Source organism: Halichoerus grypus, chromosome 5 (assembly GCF_964656455.1).
Source record: "Halichoerus grypus chromosome 5, mHalGry1.hap1.1, whole genome shotgun sequence".
NCBI lineage: Eukaryota > Metazoa > Chordata > Mammalia > Carnivora > Phocidae > Halichoerus > Halichoerus grypus.
In genome coordinates this window covers 25064803-25070802 of record NC_135716.1, presented here as the reverse complement: position 1 = coordinate 25070802, position 6000 = coordinate 25064803, and the positions used below count along the sequence as shown (strand labels likewise).

Here is a 6000-nt window from a genome sequence, read left to right as displayed (position 1 = left end):
ATAATTGCAACGGTTCCTGGCTCCATTTGTTTGCTGAAGGCTATCAGGGGATTAGCATCTATCCGCAGGGCTTGGTCAAGAGGACTGCCCAATTTGAGTTAGCATCTCTCCACATTGTCCACAAATGATGGCTCCCGTCCCATGCACCCCAAGATCACCCTGGTCAGCTTTTGTCCCTGGGCACAACGCGAAACTGCCGGCTCAGGGGGAGCAACGTTGTTCCATCTGGAGGGAATTCTGCTCCGGGAAGTGGGCACACTGCAAGTGTCTCTATAGGGGAGCGTGTTGAGTGGGCTCAATCTGCGGGCATAGGAAGGATTCTAAGCTCTTTGGGTACGTGGCATTTTGTGTGGGTCTGTGAGTCCCCCAGGAGTATGTGCGTGTGTGTGTGCAGTTGTGAAGGGTAAGAGTGTGTGTTTATGGAAGATGCGGGAAGGTGTGATTTTTTTGTGCTTGGGTGTTTTCCCAAATGTGTTTGTGCAGTATATATGCCTGTGCATGCATGTGTTCAGACGTGTGTGTACTAGAGAGGGATTCCTCTTCTGGGTAAGGAGCCGTACTTAGCAAGAGGCAGAAGCTGTCGATGCCCAATCGACCTCATTAAATTCGGAGAGCTACGTTAAGGGCGGTGTGGCAGAATATTGTTTCTTCCCACCAGTGCTTTCTTCTATTGTCCGAATATGCAGATTTCGAAGGGGAGTGGGTGGCAGGGTTGGGACTAGACCGCGATTGGGGAGATCAGCGCTAAAAAACGTCATTAGCTTGCTGAGACACCTTGGTAGCGGCCCTAGCACTGGATTTAGTCAAGATGTCACGGTGTGTGGCTGTTGTTGTTGCCTATGCTGGATTGAACAAGGAGTTAGATGCAAACAGGTCCTTGGACTTAAGACATTGTCAAAACCCTCTGAGTGTGAAGAGGTTAATCACTTTAACTGAATATGCATTTTATTAAAATAAAACAAAAATCTTGGGTGTATGCAATCAGTTTGAACTCATGGCTATATATCCAGACAGGAGGACTCTAAACCAAAAAACTTTTATTTCTCAAAAGTCAGAAGTATTTTAACAGGAATTATGGTGCAAAAATAAACTTTCACTATGGGACCATCATGACTGCTACTCAGATATCAATTTCCGATGTTTATTTTCAAACATGCTACTCCAATAATTCAATTATTATGTGTCCCTAAATGAATCCTGCCTATCATTCCAATGTGAAGTTGTTAAAAGATTTATCTAGCAGCTCATAATACATTGAACAATACTGCAGTTCTTAGTTTTTAGAGCTCACCACAAATCATGAACCATTGTTTTACCCACATTTTCTGGATTCCCAGACGTGGGAAGTCATATTTTATATGATGAGGATAGTTAAGGCATGGAGAAATGAAGTGGTTTAGTCAAAGTCATCATCAGGAGTACTGACATTTAATCCAATACATTTAGTGCTGGATCACACTTTTGTCTTTCATGCTAAGCAGCCTCCTCTCCAAGGGAGCATTTCCAAAGGTATTCCAGAAACATAACATTATCAGCCAAAATTCTGGATGAGAAATCCCTCAATTTCTCCAGAAGGAAAAATACAATGTGTAAATTTGGGAGGAAGAAATCATCTATATCACCTAATTTGTAGGAAAGCAGCACAGTTATACATAGATTCCCTTAAAACTGTTAGAAAAAGAAGACTTAAAAAATAGCTAACATAATAGCAAACATTAAGTGCTTACTGTATGCCCAGCATTCTGTAATGTTTACATGGCATATCTTACTCAATCTCATTACAGCTTGCTAAGAGAAGTACTACAAATATCCTCATTTTATGGTTGAAGGAACTGATACACAAAGTTAACTATCTTGCCTTGCCAGATGTAATATAACTAAGATGAACTATGAACCTATAATATCCAATTTCTGAATCAATATGCTTGCCCACTTGTACTGTCTTATGCTAGCACCCAAAGGTGCTTGTTTTAAAATATTCTAATAACAAAAATATAATTTGTATATCAATTTACCTGTATCATTATAGAAAATCAAAGATTATAAATTAATTTAAAGGTGATCAATTTTTAAAATATGTGTGTACACATATAAAAATCTTTTTTTTATTTTGTATTTGTCAGTTAATTACTACCACCAGCCCAACCCCCTTTCATATTATTTTTTTTTTACTTCTTGGAGCCCATTGATCTTCTCACATACACATTAAGGAAGGAAGTGACTTGGCAAGGATCATCAAGCCAATCACAATGATTAAGTACCCTTGACAGCTTTTAAAAAAAGTTTAGATCAGAAATAGATGGGTTCTTTAAACTAGAAGTGTCAGATTGCCATTCTTTTTCAGTCCCCCAAAATACTTATGAAATAAAATTAAGTTTGATCTTAAAACGGAGTTGTCACTTAAAAGGGAGAAAAATAAACAGCTTTTCAAAAATCACATCATACTAAGCCAGGAGCTCAATATGTATTTACTCTGTTTTAGTATCATAGTGGTAATATCACATAAAAATGATCAAAACATAGTAAGTACACAGAGAAAAAGCAACAAAGAATTGGTAAGAGGTTACCTTCAATTTTGAAAAGAAGTATATATACCTTTAACAAAGTTAGGAACTTAGAAAGTGTTTTTTAAATTTATGTCACAGACAAACAGGTTTACATGAAGATCATTGTCTAGAATATTCCTGCCTGTTAGAGTGGAATGTCCTCTGATTACAGAGATAAAAAGCTCAAGTTCAAATTGTGGTTCTGTGGGGGAGAAAAACTAGTTAGGGTAAAATAAAAATGCTAATGATTTATAAATAATCAAGCAGGCCTTTCCCTGTTTGTTTGCATTTTTTATATAGAATGCATTGCCAGGACAGTAGGAGAAAAGGAGGAACTCATTTTTTCTACAAGTGTCCATTCTTAGATTCATCCTGTCTGACCTCCCCAGCCCCTGGGAAATAAAACATTTGAATTTAAATGTTGAATCTAGGAAAATGAGGGAAATCTAATTCAAGTCTATACATTTCCTCGATTTGCAATAGTCCCTTTTTGGTTGAGGAGAAAAGAAAGAGATCTAATGATCATGATAACATAATTTGTCTTTAAACAATCATATTTAAGAATACAAATTATCAGGTAGATAAAAGTATCTGTCCTGCTATTAATCAGGAGATATTCCTGAGAGGTGGAGATGAGCCTCGTGGAAGTGTTACTAAGTGTGCCTTCCTAGGCATTCATTCCTCTTACGTCCTGACTCCTCTTCTGATTTCATTAAGAGTGAGGCTTAACAGGTATTTCCATCTTTTAAGCTCTAGCCATATTAAGAAGGTCAGAGACTGAAGTTTCTATGTCACATAAGGGTAATAATTTTTAAAAATGAGACAATGGAAAACCCTTAAAACTGAAGGCAGTGTCTATTGGTGTATCCATACAAACCATATTTTGACTCCATAAAAAAAAAAAAACAACTTATATTTGACCTGAGTCACGTATGTAATAAATTTAGTACATTACCATTCAAATTTTCTTAACTGGTGTTTACCAACTAAAGGCAGTGTAATATATAGTATATTGATAGTTAAATATAAGCTGTATGAGCCCATTTTCCTGAAAGAAATGAACCATGATGAATAGCTAGGGGATATGTGGCCTTAAACAAAAAAGATAAGAACTGAGCGAATCTTTAAAGATCTTTCTGTTTGTCTTGGGGTGTATTTCACTCTTCTGCTAACCCTGGGCCTTACATCACTTAGCTTGTCTCTGTGTAAAGGAATAGAAATTAAAAGTTAAGCAAAAAGAGGCTTTGCTGAACAATCAGGATAACCCAGTCTCTTCTTTTCATGAGTAATAAAGTTGTTTTGCTGACATGATTTGAATAAATCTCAATTCCCAGTGTAGAAGATCTTTTTTATCATCATTTCTTTAACTCTAATAGTTACATGATATCAGCCTCAATGCACTTGAGAATATATAAATATTTAGAGAACATAAATCAAAAGTGCATATTTCAAAAGATACCAAATCTATCAAAGTTGCTATCATAATGCAATGCATATTTGATATCACACCCTGAAGTTATCTGCCAATAAGCTCATTATTATCTCTTAGAAATTCAGTACTCTGACTTTATTATCATCCACATATTCTCTGCTAATCTTCAAAATTGATTATAATTTTTTGAGGTAAATGCATATTTTCAAATATTCAAAGTACAGTAAAACCACTAATACATTTTATTTTGTAGCTTTTTAGTCTATCATAGAGTAGGTAGCATGTATGAGACCTTCTTTATATTTTGCTTCATTTATCTACTTAAACATCCATTTTATGGAATTTTGCTGAGAAATCTAAACTAGCAGTAAAGAGTTTTACAACTGAAAGTTAGTTCTAGAAAGGTGCATTCTTTGTTTCTATTTTTATTTTATTTTATTTTATTTATTTATTTATTTATTTATTTATTTATTTTATTTATTTATTTTTGAGAGAGAGAGTGGGGAACAAGGGGCAGAGGGAGAGGGAGAGAGACTCTCAAGCAGGCTCCATGCCCAAAACAGAGCCCGTCTCCATTCTCATGACCCTGAGATCACCACTGGTGCCGTAAATCAAGTCAGTAGCTTAACTGACTGAGCCACCCAGGCGTCCTGCATTATTTGTTTTTAAGTTATATTTAATCATAATCCTAGAAGCCCCAGCTAAGCAAAATACAGCCCACAGGTAGAAGGCAAGTACATGACACCTGTGCCTGGAATTTCCTTTCACAAGATAGTGAAGTGATTTTGCTGGTGATAAAGCAGAATTCATTAATTTTTTGTAAATATAATTATGAAGTTATTTTCTTCTAAATATTTATGTCTTAAATTAGAGGAACCATTCATGATAATATTGTTGGAGGTTTCACAAATTTAAAGTCTGTAATCCAAATATGTGTATACATGTACTTGTATCTGTACCATAAGAGTACGAATATTTGGGGTGCCTGGCTGGCTCAGTTGGTAGAGCATCTGACTCTTGATCTCAGGGTCCTGAGTTCAAGCCCCAAGTTGGGCATGGATCCTACTTAAAAAAAAAAGAGTATGAATATTCACGACTACATATTTTGATCCAAAGCTTAAGCTTCCCAAGTAATCACTAACAATACTGTTATTTCATTGGTTTTTCAAATTTATCTAAAATTAACAAGTGTTGAAATATTTCCCAGAATAAGAGTGCAGGAAGCCAAAAAATATAAGCATCCGTTCCTCAGAGGAAGATAACTGTGACCTTGACTTAAAAGGATCATTTTGGCCACCAAAGGAAAGAAAATCAATGCATTTTGACTACACATAATCCAATTTGGATTGTAAGTACAAATATCTGTCCCATCTGGACAGGGATCAATTCCATCTTCACTTTTTGTGATACCAAGTATCATTTTCATCTGTGTGTTTGTTCATTTACTTAAGAAATCATTTTGAGTTCCTATTGCAAGGACACAAAAAACAAGAATTACACCTTATTTCCAAGGAGCTTACAATGCAACAGAAGGGGTAGAATACATTCCCAGGTAACAATAGTGACTATCAATGTAGTATAACCACTTTAAAAGAGATGCCTATAAAACGCCAAGATAGTGGGAAATTATTTATAGCTGGGAGAATTGGAGAAAACACCAAGTAAGGGAAATACATTTGAGCCATTCTAGAATCGTCTGGGGATATCTGACACAAAAAATCTTGGTGGAGCTATTGTTTTCCAGAAATATTACAAGCTAGAAAAGCTATAAGCATATTTAGGATTTAGTTAGTTAGGTTACCTGATACTTTTAGAAAAGACATGATAGAGGAGGCCAGAAAGGTGAAATTAGCAGGGAGAAGTGGGGATTGGAAGACAATAAGAACTCTTGTCAATATTACCTACATTTTTTTTTATTTAGTAGATCATAATGATTGGCCAGTTCAAATAAACCTCCAGTGGCACATTTTTAAACAACTTAATCGATAGATTGTTTCATTGAATCAGCAAATCAATTTGTTT

At 35.7% G+C, this 6000-nt stretch overlaps 1 long non-coding RNA gene across 1 annotated transcript in view; it reads left to right on the top strand.

Moving 5' to 3' along the window:
- The first annotated feature begins 270 nt into the window (after positions 1-270).
- LOC144381711 (uncharacterized) overlaps positions 271-6000 on the top strand; it is a 160574-nt gene continuing 154844 nt past the window's right edge. The window contains exon 1 of the long non-coding RNA XR_013447481.1: positions 271-333. This is a non-coding gene — a long non-coding RNA (uncharacterized LOC144381711). The remainder of the gene's footprint in view (positions 334-6000) is intronic.